The following is a 15,318-nucleotide window of genomic DNA, read 5'->3' on the forward strand; positions in this document are numbered from 1 at the left end:
TGCAATAGATGCCACAGGTGATGGAATTGTAGGAGGGAGAGAGAAAATCTGATTTGGAGAAGAAAGGTGTTCATGAATCAGTGGCATCTGAGATGCAAGGGGCAGGCTCCTGGACTTGCTGAGATGAAACAAGAGGGGTGATCGAACTGTGGAGAAGGACTCAGGTCACTGTATCAACTGCCAATGGGAGGCAAGTGCCTCTTGTATCTGGATGTCTGAGCTGCACATATTCATTTACCAGATGGAAGTAATTTCTGTAGGCTAACAATTTGAAATGTAAGGGTGCTAAGGTTATTATTTCTTTACCATTCACATCTCCAACTAATGATTTTCTGGGAAAGAATTAAGGCTAACTGGTTTGAAAAAAAGCATAAACAGATATTTCAAGCAACTGCACAGATGTGTGGCTTCACTGGGACTCGTATGGAAATGAGAAAGTGCTGACTTAATTTTTTCAGTAGCATTGTTACTACTATAAAGTGAAAGTGAAGTCGCTCAGTCGTGTCCGACTCTTTGCGACCCCATGGACACTAGGCTCCTCTGTCGGTGGGATTTTCTAGGCAAGAGTACTGGAGTGGGTTGCCTTTTCCTTCTCCAGGGAACTTCCCAACCCAGGGATCGAACCCAGGTCTCCTGCACTGTAGACAGACGCTTTACAGTCTGAGCCACCAGGGAAGTCATAACATAACTTTAATAGTCTTAGGCAGAACTGTCAAAATTTACTGTGAGAATTTTGTACATATACATTAAAACATCAGTTCTGAAGAGGAGGGTGGAGTGGAGAGAGGAAATAAATTGAGTAGAATGAATATAGAATTCCATATTTTTGAGAATTTTTAAACTGGGATCCCATTTCTCACAGCAAAATACATCCGTTTCTCTGCTACACTCCTTCCTTGGTGTCTACTTCTTCTAAAGCCACTGCTGTAGACTGAATGTTTGTGCCCCCTCAACCCCCGTTCATATGTTGAAGCTCTAGCCTTCAGTGTGAAGGTATTTGGAACCGTAGGAAGTAGTTGGGTCATGAGGGTGGAGCCCTCATAAATGGGATTAGTGCCCTTGTAGGAGGAGACATGAGAGAGACTCCTGTGTCTCTCTGTGTATCTCTGTGTCACCTGGCAGCAAATCAGGAAGAGGATGCTCACCAGGCACCAAATCTACTGGCACCTTAGTCTTGGACCTCACAGCATCCAAGACTGTGAGAAGTAAATGTCTCTGTTTAAGCCACCCAGTCTGTAGTGTTTTGCTATAGCAGCTCAAGCAGACTAAGGCAGCTTTCAATCCCCGAGGTGTCAGTTCCTGATCAAATGCGCTACATTTCATCGCATCCCTGGTGCCTTCCTCTCTTTCCCATCAACAGGCTCAGTGGAGAATGGTCTACAATTATCCAGATATTTGGAGTGTCCTTCCTTATAATAAAGGGGACTTTTGTCCTTACTTTCTTTTTTCCTGAGTTCTTGAGGATATTTGTGAAAATAAGCCTAGAGGGGAGGAGAGAGGGATTAGTAATGAGGTGCTTATGTGAAGGGGAGTAGAAGAAGCTTAAAGTATTTAAAGAGTGAAGAAGAAGACTTCCCTTCCAGCTGGGCTCTCCTCTTTTTCTCATTATATTTTCTAGGTCTACTTGGAAAGCAATGTATGAGTGTGTGTGTGTGTGTGAGAGTGAGTCACTCACAGTATGAAATCTGTTAGTAGAACTTGCTGAGATAGTTGAAGACTCCCTGAGAAGTTTCCTGTTTCAGAGTTTTATGTGTTAAAGTGTTGATATTTAGTGGTGGTGAATCTCCTGGTGTGGTTAAGTGATATCTGTGGTATGGAGAGCAAAAATCTGTGCTGTGTCCCTTTTTAGCTGATGGGCTTGCAGCACCATGTGAACCAAAGTCTCCAAATAATGGACAGATAAACATTCTTATTCAGATAAACAAGATAAACGTTTTTGTATAGACTGAGAAGCAAAGTTCTGGAAATAATTTAGAAGGCGTCACAAAACATCTTCTCCATTAGTTTAAAGTTAAACATTATGGTAAGACTTTAAGCATGTAAATAAATGTCAAGTGCTTGACTCACTGGTCACCTCTTATGCTGATTCAATACTTTATGAAGGTTTATACTTATACGTGACTTTGTTCATTGTTTCCCCAGCATTTTCCTTTAAGGGAAGACTTCACCACAGATAAAACGCTGGGGTGTTGAGTTGCTGTTGTTGTTTGTCGCTCAGTCATGTCTGACTTTTTGTGACCCCATGAACTGTAGCCAGCCAGGCTCCTCTGTCCATGGACTTCTCCAGGCCAGAATGCTGGAGTGGGTTCAGTTCAGTTCAGTCACACAGTCATATCCGACTCTTTACAACCCCATGGACTGCAGCACACCAAGCTTCCCCATCCATCACCAACTCCTGGAGCTTGCTGAAACTCATGTCCATCGAGTCGGTGATGCCATCCAACCATCTCATCCTCTGTCATCCCCTTCTCCTCCCACCTTCAATCTTTCCCAGCATCAGGGTCTTTTCAAATGAGTCAGTTCTTCACATCAGGTGGCCAAAGTATTGAATTTTCAGCTTCAGCATCAGTTCTGTTCAGTTGCTCAGTCATGTACGACTCTTTGTGACCCCATGAATTGCAGGCCTCCCTGTCCATCACCAACTCCTGGAGTTTACTCAAATTCATGTCCATCTAGTCGGTGGTACCATCCAGCCATCTCATCCTCTGTCGTCCCCTTCTCCTCCTGCCCCCAATCCCTCCCACCATCAGGGTCTTTTCAAATGAGTCAACTCTTCACCTGAGGTGGCCAAAGTATTGGAGCTTCAGCTTCAGCATCAGTCCTTCCAATGAATATTCAGGACTGATTTCCTTAAGGATGGACTGGTTGGGTCTCCTTGCAGTCCACGGGACTCTCAAGAGTCTTCTCCAACACCAGAGGTCAAAAGCATCAATTCTTTGGCACTCAGCTTTCTTTATAGGCCAACTCTCACATCCATACATGACTACTGGAAAAGCCATAGCTTTGACTAGATGGACCGTTGCTGGCAAAGTAATGTCTCTGCTTTTTAATAAGCTATCTAGTTGGTCATAGACAACCAAGGTCTTGGGCTACCAAGAACAGCCATGTAGCAAGAACAATTGTGTTCCCAGTGGTCTGTTCTGCCGGCAAACCCAGCAGATCTTATCTCCAAATTCTTGGTTTTCTTCCAAGGAGCAAGCATCTTTTAATTCATGGCTACAGTCACCATCTGCAATGATTTTGGAGCTCCCCAAAATAAAGTCCATCACTGTTTCCCCATCTGTTTGCCATTAAGTAATGGGTCCAGATGCCATGATCTTAGTATTTCCAAGAATACTGGAGTGGGTAGCCATCCTTTCTCCAGGAGATCTTCCTGATCCAGTAATTGAACCTGCACATCCTGCATTGGGAGGCAGGTTCTTTACCGCTGAGCCAATGGGGAAGCTTGGGGTATTGAGTATCTGTTACTTAAGTCAAGCCAAAAGGTGAGCTGAGAGTAGTGGGTCTGGCAGTGATCACAGTTCTATCATGGATTTTAAATCAGAGCTTGTTTGCAAAGAAGTCAGTCCATTGTATAGACTGAATAGAATTGGAGAATAGAGTGTAGACTGCAGCAGACAAATCAGAGATCGAGGATAAAACAATTCAAATGTATCAACTGTGCTGTATGTATCTCAGTCTGGAAAACAAAATAAGGTATCTTTCCAGGCATGCAATTATCCCATTCCTTCATTTTGATAAATATCTCTTAAATAATTTCTAACATATTAATCCAGGTATTATCAGGGATACAAAAGGAAGTTAAAAAAATGACCTTTTCTGGAGGTCACCAAAATAGCAGCATTGGAGACCCCAACCTTTCCCCCCTCAATGAGGATCAGCAATTAGATAGCTATCCATGAACAAAAACAGCCCTGGGAGTGCTCTGGACTCCGCTTAAGAGATTTTACCAACACAATGGATCAAAAACCTGAGAATAACCATGCAAGGAGAGAAGGTGACAGCTTCATTTTGTTTACATCATCCCCACCCCCTGCTCCAACCTCAAGTCAGCATTGCTTAGCTCCAAAATGGAACTTCTCAGCTACAAAGAGTTCATCTCGCCGGGAGAGGAACATTGAGAAGAGCCATGTGCTTTCCCAGCCTTTTGAGGCTCTGAACTAAGGTCCTGATTTGGTTTCACCTTAACCAGGCTGTGAAGCTGAGATGTTACAGAGGTGCAGGAGCAGGGAAGAATGCCTGGGCTATCAAGAGCAGCCATGTAGCAAGAGCAATTGCGTTCCCAGTGGTCTGTTCTGCAGGCAAACCCAGCAGATTTTGTCTCCAAAGCAACTAAAAGGCCAGCATAGCCTCCTTGGAGCCCCTGCTGTTTTCACCAGCTTGTGCTCCATGGGTATCCACGGTCACTAATGCCAGCTCACTCCCACGTCTGCCAGAACTCAGGAACGATAGCCAGCTCAGCTGTCCGTGGCTGCTGAATACAGGACACTAGCCTAGACCCCTGCAGCTGTCCCCACTGCCATGCACATGCTCAGGGATGAGCTCCAGCTGTGCACAGGCACAGAACCAGCCTCCGCTGCTGCACGCGTGCCAGGGGAGACTGCGTAGCCATGGAAGAGCCCGTCCACTGTGGAGCCTCTGCATGTGGCTTGGGTCAGACCCTGTCTTCTGTCACTGGCCCGCACCACTGGGCTCACCTACAGCCAGCCTCTCCAGCTGTGCTGGTGCCGGCCCCCAGCCTGCCGCCTGTCATCACAGGCCCATGGCAGTGTGCATGCCAAAGGAGACACTGTGCAGCTACAGGAGAGCAGGCTGACAGTCGGGGCTCCCAGAGCTGCCAGTGAGCCTGTGGTTGGTCACAGTCCTTCCTGGCTGCCCTGGCCTGTGGCTCTCTGTAGTGTGTGCAGCCAGCCCCTGCCACTCCATAGGCACCTGCAACTGACCCCCACTGCCAAGTGTGTTCACACCGCTGGCTCCAGCCACCTCTACTGCCTGCCCTGGTCTCTAGCAGGTGGACCTGAGGGTGCCCCTGAGGAGCCCATCAGCCCTTGCAACCACTGCTGCCCTCCCTCCCCAGCTTGGTACTTACCAAGGACCACACAGTTGTTGATGCTATGAACCGCAACAGCCTGAGTGGAAGAGACATCATGCCCCCCAGCCCCAACCCAGAGCCACTACCTGCCTCCACACTAAGTGCCCTGTACCACTAGACTCAGGGTCCCAGTAAGCTCCAGTGTGTCCCCAACCTCGAGTGAAAGCCTTTGCTTACTGCAGTTAATCTGTAAAGTCTGGAAGAAATGACTGCCTCGCCAAATGCACAAATACCTTTTCAAGGCTAAAGAAATCATGAAGAATTTACTATATTCCTTTACCAAAGGAATATGGTAAATCTCCAGTTACTGGGCCCAAGTAAATGGAGATCCAAGAATTTCTTGACAAAGAATTCTCAATAATTGCTCAGAGAGCTTCAGGAGAACACAGAGAAACTTCTTAACAGTAATGAGAAAACCTTGAGATAAAAATGAGAAGCTCAACAAAGATACAGAAAACATTAAAAAGAACCAAAGATGATTGTTTTTGGAGTCAAAGAATACAACTGAAGTAAAAAATTCAATAGAAATTTTTAATAGCAGATTTGTCCAAACAGAAGAGAAGGGTACAAGTGAGAACACAGAGCAACTGCAATTAATCAGAAAAGCAAAAAGAATGAAGAGGAATGAAGAAAGCCCATTGGACTGCTGGAATGACATCAAGAGAAAGTGATGTGTGCACACTAGAGTCCCAGAAGGACAAGAAAGGGGAAAGGAGACAGAAAGCTTATTTAAGGAATGAAAACTTCTCAAACCTGGGGATATATTTGGAAGTCTAACTTAATAAAACTAATAGGTACCAAAAAATTTCAATCCAAAATGAACTTTTCCAAGATCCACTAAAATGAAGCTTTCTAAAACAAAGAATTTTAAAAGTGGCAAGAAAAAGAGGAGATTCTCAAACCACTAAAGTGGGTTTGTACAGATCAGTACAGATCTTGTGGTTCAGCAAAGAACAGGATGATAAATTCAAAGTGATGAAGGAAAGAAAATGCCAACCGAGAACACTTCATCCAACAACGAAAATGCTGTCTTTCAGAAATAAAGGTGAAATAAAGACTTTTCCTAACGAATGTAGCCTGAGGAGTTCACCACCACTAAGGCTGCCTCACGGTGGAGAGTGAAGAGGAGCTAAAGAGCCTCTTGAGGAAAGTGAAAGAGGAGAGTGCAAAAGTTGGCTTAAAGCTCAACATTCAGAAAACAAAGATCATGGTATCCGGTCCCATCACTTCATGGGAAATAGATGGGGAAACAGTGGAAATGGTGTCAGACTTTATTTTTGGGGGCTCCAAGATCACTGCAGATGGTGACTGCAGCCATGAAATTAAAAGACTCTTACTCCTTGAAAGACAAGTTATGACCAACCTAGATAGCATATTCAAAAGCAGAGACATTACTTTGCCGACTAAGCTCTGTCTAGTCAAGGCTATGGTTTTTCCAGTGGTCATGTATGGATGTGAGAGTTGGACTGTGAAGAAGGCTGAGCACCGAAGAATTGGTGTTTTTGAACTGTGGTGTTGGAGAAGACTGTTGAGAGTCCCTTGGACTGCAAGGAGATGCAACCAGTCCATTCTGAAGGAGATCAACCCTGGGATTTCTTTGGAAGGAATGATGCTAAAGCTGAAGCTCCAGTACTTTGGTCACCTCATGCGAAGAGTTGACTCATTGGAAAAGACCCTGATGCTGGGAGGGATTGGGGGCAGGAGGAGAAGGGGACGACAGAGGATGAGATAGCTGGATGGCATCACGGACTCGATGGACGTGAGTCTGAGTGACCTCCGGGAGTTGGTGATGGACAGGGAGGCCTGGCGTGCTGCAATTCATGGGGTCGTGAAGAGTCGGACACAACTGAGCAACTAAACTGAACTGAAGGCTGCCTTATAAGAAATGCGGAAAGAATTCTTTAAGCTGAAATGAAAGGATGCTAATTAGTAACATGAAAACATATGAAAATATACAACACGCTAGTAAAGTTAATCATACGGTCAGATTCAGACTTGGTAACAGATAGTGCTGAAATAGGATTGTCTGTTAACTACTTAACTGTAGTATAAAGGTTAAAGACAAAATACTAAAAACAGCTATACTACAATAATTTGTTAATGGATACACAGTTTCAATAAAATACGTAAATTGTGACATCAGAAACATAGAAAAGGAGTAAAAGGGTAGTTTTGTGTGCAAAGGTGAATCATCAGTGTAAATAGTGTGTTATGTTTAGTGTTTTATGTAAGCCTCACAGTAACCACAAAGCAAACACCTACAACAGATTCACAAATTATACAGAACGGGAACAAAAGGATAGCATTATGGAAAATAAGAAAAGCGATAGTAATCAAAATAATATGGTCCTAGCATAAAAACAAACAGACCAATTGGACACACTTGAGAGTTCAGACATAACCCTAACATATAGTCAGTGAATGTTTGACAGTGGAACTTAGTATACTTAATGAGGAAATGATAGTTCTTTCCATAGATAGTACTGAGAAAACTGAATAAGCCCTCAACAAGGAAATTTGACACTTACTTTACACCACTCACAAAAATTAACTCAAAATAGATTAGACTTAAACATAAGAACTGAACATGGAAAATTTCAAGATGAAAACATGCAGCTAAATCTCCTTAATATCAGTCTTGGCAGCAACTTTTTTTGATACTGCATCAAAAGTACAGGTAGCAAAAGTAAAAATTAATCACCAGAACTATATCAAACTAAAAAGCTTCTCACAGTGGAAAAAAAAAATACATAAAATAAGAAGGCAACCTATAGAATGAGGGAAATGTTTTCAAACTGAAATCATTTATCTGATAAGGAGTTAATAATCAAAATATGTAAAGAATTAATACAATTCAGTAGCAAAAAAATAATCAATCTGATTGAAAAATGGTCAGAGGCACTAACTAGACATTTGTCTAAAGAAGACATACAAATAGACAATAGGTATGTGACAATGTGATGGAAATCGCTAAATATCAGTAAAGTGATGCAAGTCTAAACCATGAGATATCACCTCCTACCTGTCATGATGGCTGTTATCAACAGGGTAAAAGATGACAAGCGTTAGCAAAACTGGAGAAAAGGGAACCTGTGCATTCAGGGCACTGTTCGTGGGATGCAGGTTGGTGCAGCCCCTATAGAAGAGTGTCGAGGCTTCTCAGGGTATTAAAACTATATCCACCACATGATCCAGCAAGTCCACTTCCAGGTATAGTCAAAGCCATTGGAATCAGGACCTTGATGCGATATATGTACTTTTTATAGGTACATGTATATCTATCTCTATCAGTCTATCGTGGAATTACTATCCAGCCATGAGAAAGGAAGGAAATTCTGTCATTTATAACAACACAGATGGACTTAGAAGAAATTATGGTAAGTGAAATAAGTCAAACAGAGAAAGACGTATTCTGTATTATATCTGTTATACAGAAATCTAAAATAATAACAAGTCATAGAGGGAGTGGTTACCAAGGGCTGGGTGTTGGGGGAAGTGGGGACATATTGATTAAAGGGCACACAATTCCAATTACAAACTGAGTGAGTTCTGGGAATCTAATGTATAACATGGTGATTATATTTATTAATATATTATTATATACTTAAAACTGCTAAAAGAGGAGATTTCGTGTTATTACTACACACACACACTGTAATTGCATGACATGATAGGTGTGTCATGTCACATCTACTCATGTTACATAGCTAATGTTACGGTGGTAATCATTTTCCTATGTATGTGTATCATATCAACACGTTGTGAGCCTTAGCCTTACACAGTGTTACTTGTCAATGATATCTCTATCATGCTTAAAAAAAAAAAAAAAGAAATGATCTTTGCCTATAAGGCTTCCCTGGTGGCTCAAACAGTAACATGTCTGCCTGCAATGCGGAAGACCTGGGTTCAATCCCTGGGTTGGGAAGATCGCCTGGAGAAGGAAATGGCAACCCACTCCAGTACTCTTGTCTGGAAAATCCATGGACAGAGGACCCTGGTAGGCTATAGCCCATGGGGTCACAAGGAGTTGGACACAACTGGGGGACTTCACTTTCACTTTTGCCTATAAGTACATTATGATGTAGTTGCGTATAGAATAAAGCTAGCATATATTTGGTTTGGTTCAGTTCAGTCACTTAGTCCTGTCTGAATCTTTGCGACCCCATGGACTGCAGCACACTAGGCCTCCCTGTCCATCACCAATTCCTGGAGTTTACTGAAACTCATGTCCACTGAGTCAGTGATACCATCCAACTATCTCATCCTCTGTTGTCCCCTTCTCCTCCTGCCCCCAAACCCTCCCACCATCAGGGTCTTTTCAAATGAGTCAGCTCTTTGCATCAGGTGGCCAAAGTATTGGAGTTTCAGCTTCACCATCAGTCCTTCCAATGAATATTCAGGACTGATTTCCTTTAGGATGGACTGGTTGGATCTCCTTGCAGTCCACAGGACTCTCAAGAGTCTTCTCCAACACCACAGGTCAAAAGCATCAATTCTTTGGCACTCATCTTTCTTTATAGTCCAACTCTCCCATCCATCCATGACTACTGGAAAAACCATAGCTTTGACTAGATGAACTTTTGTTGGCAAAGTAATGTCTCTGCTTTTTAATATGCTAACTAGGTTGGTCATAACTTTTCTTCCAAGGAGTAAGTATCTTTTATTTCATGGCTGCAATCACCATCTGCAGTGATTTTGGAGCCCCCCAAAATAAAGTCTGACACTGTTTCCACTGTTTCTCCATCTATTTGCCATGAAGTGATTGGGACTGGGTGCCATGATCTTTGTTTTCTGAATGTTGAGCTTTAAGCCAACTTTTTCACTCTCGTCTTTCACTTTCATCAAGAGGCTCTTTAGTTCTTCTACACTTTCTGACATAAGGGTGGTATCATCTGCATATCTGAGGTTATTGATATTTCTCTGAGCAATCTTGCTTTCAGCTTGTGCTTAATTCAGCCTAGTGTTTTTCATGATGTACTCTGCCTATAAGTTAAATAAGCATGGTGACAATATACAGTCTTGACATACTCCTTTTCCTATATGGAATCAGTCTGTTGTTCAATATATACTATGTGATAAATTGTAAGTCATATATATAAAGATATGCGTTTAGTCAACTATGTATTGGAGAAGGATAGAGGTGGAGAAGAAAAAAAATTAATTGTAAAATAAAAATTGTTCAGAGTCAGGAATTTGACAAATGTTAAGCTAAATAACATCAACCAGGTGGGCTTATGGAGTATCTCGGGGAAAGTCCCAGTGTGAATGGTGGAATGCGTGTGTATCTAGTTCCCTGAAGAGGCTGATTCACATGATACAAGTCTTCACAGCTTTTTGGAAGCAGTACCAGTCAACATTTAGTCACTTTTCTTAGGTTGTATTAGGAACTGATCTACTTAATGTACAGTGTAACTCAAGTTATAAAATTTTAAACAGGATACAAATTTTATCCTTTTTTTTCCTTTCATGGATACTCATAAAAATATTCCTTGTACTGTTAATGAAATTTCTAACTCCACTGAAATATGCAATATGCCACATTGCCTTCTATGCAAATTTAGTTTTTATACTCATAATAAGAGCACGTACAGTCCACATTTAAGCAACAGTAATGTGTTACTAAAGCTAAGAAAAGGAAATGAATTATATGCAGATCATACCCATCTCCCTTAGCCAACTGTATTACATTTAGGCGCCATGACATATGTTCAGCATATGCAATACTTTTAAACCCTGACCTATTGTTACAGTTAGCGCTTGCTATGTAACAAACTACCTCGAGATGCAGTGACTTAGAACAACAGTGCATTATTGTTGCTCACTGTTTTGTGAGTGGCTGTGCTCACGTAGGCTCTTCTTGTCTGAGGTCATTCATATGGTTGCAGTCAGACGGCAGATGTATCCCAGCTGAAGGCTCATTAAGCTGGATGTCCGTGATACTTTCCCCTCCCAAGTCTTGTGCCTCATCTGGAAGGCCCAGGACAGTTAGGGGTTGACTGGACATTTCTATCTATCCATAGAGCCTCTCCATTTGACTAGCTACTTTGGATTCCCTTATAGCACAAAGGTCTCAGTATAGACTCCTTATGTGGTGGCTGGATTTCCCTTGAATATATATTTCAAGAAACCAAGGCAGAAACTCCATTCCTAAATGATTCAGTTTCAAAATTGTATACATTGTATATACTGCTGTTTCAAATCCTGAAAGATGATGCTTTGAAAGTGCTACACTCAATGTGGCAGCAAATGTGGAAAACTCAGCAGTGGCCACAGGACTGGGAAAGGTCAGTTTTCATTCCAGTTCCAAAGAAAGGCAATGCTAAAGAATGCTCAAACTACCGCGTAATTGTACTCATCTCACACGCTATTAAAATAATGCTCAAAATTCTCCAAGCCAGGCTTCAGCAATATGTGAACTGTGAACTCCTTGATGTTCAAGCTGGTTTTAGAAAAGGCAGAGGAACCAGAGATCAAATTGCCAACATCCACTGTATCATGGAAAAAATAAGAGAGTTCCAGAAAAACATCTATTTCTGCTTTATTGACTATGCCAAAGCCTTTGACTGTGTGGATCACAAGAAACTGTGGAAAATTCTGAAAGAGATGGGAATAACAGACCACCTAACCTGCCTCTTGAGAAATCTGTGTGCAGGTCAGGAAGCAACAGTTAGAACTGGACATGGAACAACAAACTGGTTCCAAATAGGAAAAGGAGTATGTCAAGGCTGTATATTGTCACCCTGCTTATTTAACTTATATGCAGAGCACATCATGAGAAAGTCTGGGCTGGAAGAAACACAAGCTGGAATCAAGATTGCCGGGAGAACTATCAATAACCTCAGATATGCAGATGATACCACCCTTATGGGAGAAAGTGAAGAGGAACTAAAAAGCCTCTTGATGAAAGTGAAAGAGGAGAGTGAAAAAGTTAGCTTAAAGCTCAACATTCAGAAAACTAAGATCATGGTATCCAGTCCCATCACTTCATGCGAAATAGATGGGGAAGCAGTGGAAACGGTGTCAGACTTTATTTTTTTGGGCTCCAAAATCACTGCAGATGGTGACTGCAGCCATGAAATTAAAAGATGCTTACTCTTTGGAAGGAAAGTTATGACCAACCTAGATAGTATATTCAAAAGCAGAGACATCACTTTGCTGACTAAGCTCTGTCTAGTCAAGGCTATGGTTTTTCCTGTGGTCATGTATGGATGTGAGAGTTGGACTGTGAAGAAGGCTGAGCGCCGAAGAATTGATGCTTTTGAACTGTGGTGTTGGAGAAGACTCTTGAGAGTCCCTTGGACTGCAAGGAGATCCAACCAGTCCATTCTGAAGGAGATCAGCCCTGGGCTTTCTTTGGAAGGACTGATGCTAAAGCTGAAGCTCCAGTACTTTTGACACCTCATGCGAAGAGTTGACTCATTGGAAAAGACTGTGATGCTGGGAGGGATTGCAGGCAGGAGGAGAAGGGGACGACCGAGGATGAGATGGCTGGATGGCATCATGGACTTGATGGACGTGAGTCCGAGTGAACTCTGGGAGATGGTGATGGACAGGGAGGCCTGGCATGCTGTGATTCATGGGGTCACAAAGAGTCAGACACGACTGAGTGACTGAACTGAACTGAACTGAATGCATATATGTGGACTCTAGAAAAATGGGATAGATGATCTTATTTGAAAAACAGCAATAGAGACACAGACATAGGGAACAAACAGGTGGATACCAAGGGGAGCAGGGGTTTGAGGGATGACCTGGGAGGTGGGGTTTGACACAATACATTATTGAGGTTGTGTATAAAACAGATGACTAATGAGAACTTACTGTGCAGCACAGGGCACTATACTAGGGACTCTGTAGAGTTGTAATAGGTTCTCTGCGGTGACTTAAATGGGAAGGACACCCCCCAAAAAGGGAATATATATATACATATAGCTGATTCACTTTGCTCTGCAGCAGAAACTGACACAGCAGTGTAAATCAACTATACTCCAATAAAGAAAATGAAGATAAAAAAATGAAAAACAAGAAACTTAAAAATTAACAAAAATCACTGTGCACAGAAGGTCTGGGAAGCATGGTTCACTGGAGAATCCATCTTTGAAGACAAATGACCATATTGCTAATGTATATGTTATGGAAGTATGATGATATCCAGCTTTGGTAGACTCTTTGTTGTTACCCAAATATTTAATCAGCAAGTATTACAAATCCACTTTCAGAAATGTCCCTAGAATAATCACTGAAAATCTGCTCCAGAATTTATAGCAGTTTAATAAATGATTTCGTTAATGATTATTAACTGCCTGCAATGTGCCAGAGCCTGTGCTGGATGCTGAGGACTCCTAGATAGGTGGGGTAGACACATGAGGACTTTGGGGCTCAGAAAGCATGAAGGGAAGTAGGAGTCTCTTCTCCTAAAGCAGCAGAGTCAGGCACGCATACAAGTGCAGGGGCCCTGGGAACACTTGCTGAGGTAGGAAAGAAGACAGACAGGAGCAAAACAATATAATAGACTGATTTTATAAATAAGATTTAAGGTGTCTGCTATAATGTGCTCTGAAGATTGACCTTGGATATTTGAGAGATGGGTCTGTAATGTGTAATTTAAAAAATCCTTTATAATGTCTCTTAAAATACACCTCAACCAAAAACACATTGAGTGAGTATCATGCTGCATGGCAATGGTTTTTAAGTTTTAGAGAAACTCAGCATCAATTGGAAGGGTGGTGAAAACCTGATGCTCGTCCCATCCACAGAGTTTCTGCTTCAGAAGGTCTTTCCGTCTAATTCTCAGACCGTATGGATGATGCTTTTAAGTGGATCATACTTGAAAGAGAATCACTGCTGGGTGGTTATCCACATATAGAGCAGTGGTTAAAAGCATAGATGTTGACTCATAGAAAAGACACAGTGATGCATCTTAAACATGTTGCCTAATCTTTCTGGCTTGATTTACCTGGTTTTAGAAGGAAGATACTTAATCGTAGCTACCTCTTTGGGTTGTTGTGGAGAAGAAATGGTATGTAGAAAGAGTTCAATAAATGTTAATCACCCTAATAATTATAATTATAGAAGAGATATGTCCTATTCTAATATATCTTACCGGAGGCGTTGTGTGATTGTGCAATGGTGCACCTGTTTGCTCTGCAATCATCTTCCAGACTATATAACTGATAACTGTGAGCTTTGTGCCTTTCCTGCCTCCTTTGGCAAAGAAGAAATAACAGAACTTTCTGATTATCTGTTTTCTTCCTTATACAGTGCATAAAATCTAACAACTAAAATTTTAAAAATAATCTACAGACTCAAAAATAAATCTTACTGTTTTCAAGTTAAACTCCTCCTGGGATTGGTATTAAAGGGGAATTAGGTTTGCATTAGTTGAGCTTTGCAGGATGCCCAGATAATGCCTCAGCAATCAAAATGTAATTATAAAATAGGAGTGTTTCAAATGCAAATATTTTTTTCTTTTCAGTGTGAACTATAACAGTCAAGCATGTGGTTGTATTAAGGTGCAGATAATAGATTAAGTTCAAGATCTTATCAAGCAGTGTGGTCAAACAGAGAGCAATAGTCAACAACAGCAATCCAATAATAAATAAAATGTATTTCCTTGACTATCAATAAATGTCATAACTCTTGCTTCTCCAGTGAAATGGTCTCCCTTTTGAGGCTGCTGGGGGTGCATAGGATGGAAATATGTCTTCCTGCCCTTGTTTTTCTTGTGTAATTACTTTATTCATGGGCTCCCACTCCATTCATTTCTGTGCTTCAGTTTACTTATCCAAACTGGATTTACATTTTTCAATGTATTGTTTGTAGAACACTAGTCAGATGCTCAGTACAAAAAGTTGTCAAAAAACTTCTAGAAGCATGTTAAGCTCTATCTTCTTCTTCAAGAGTCAAGACCCATTTTAGCACTAGAAAAACTCTGAGAATCCCTATTCTAAAAAGGAAAATCCATTTTCCAGCTATAATAGACCATGGATATTTCATAGCAGCTGAATATCTGAAAGATATAATTCTTTGGTTTCCCCTACAGTTTCCCCCACAGCCAGTCTCTCCCATCAGGAAGCTTTCATAAGCCTCTTATCCTTTTCCATCAGAGGGGCAGACAGAATGAAAACTACAATCAAAGAAAACTAACTAAACTAATCACATGGACCACAGCCTTGTCTAAACTCAGTGAAACTATGAGCCATGCCGTGTAGGGCCACGCAAGACAG

The sequence above is a fragment of the Ovis aries genome, chromosome 26, assembly GCF_016772045.2.
Source record: "Ovis aries strain OAR_USU_Benz2616 breed Rambouillet chromosome 26, ARS-UI_Ramb_v3.0, whole genome shotgun sequence".
Taxonomy (NCBI): Eukaryota; Metazoa; Chordata; class Mammalia; order Artiodactyla; family Bovidae; genus Ovis; species Ovis aries.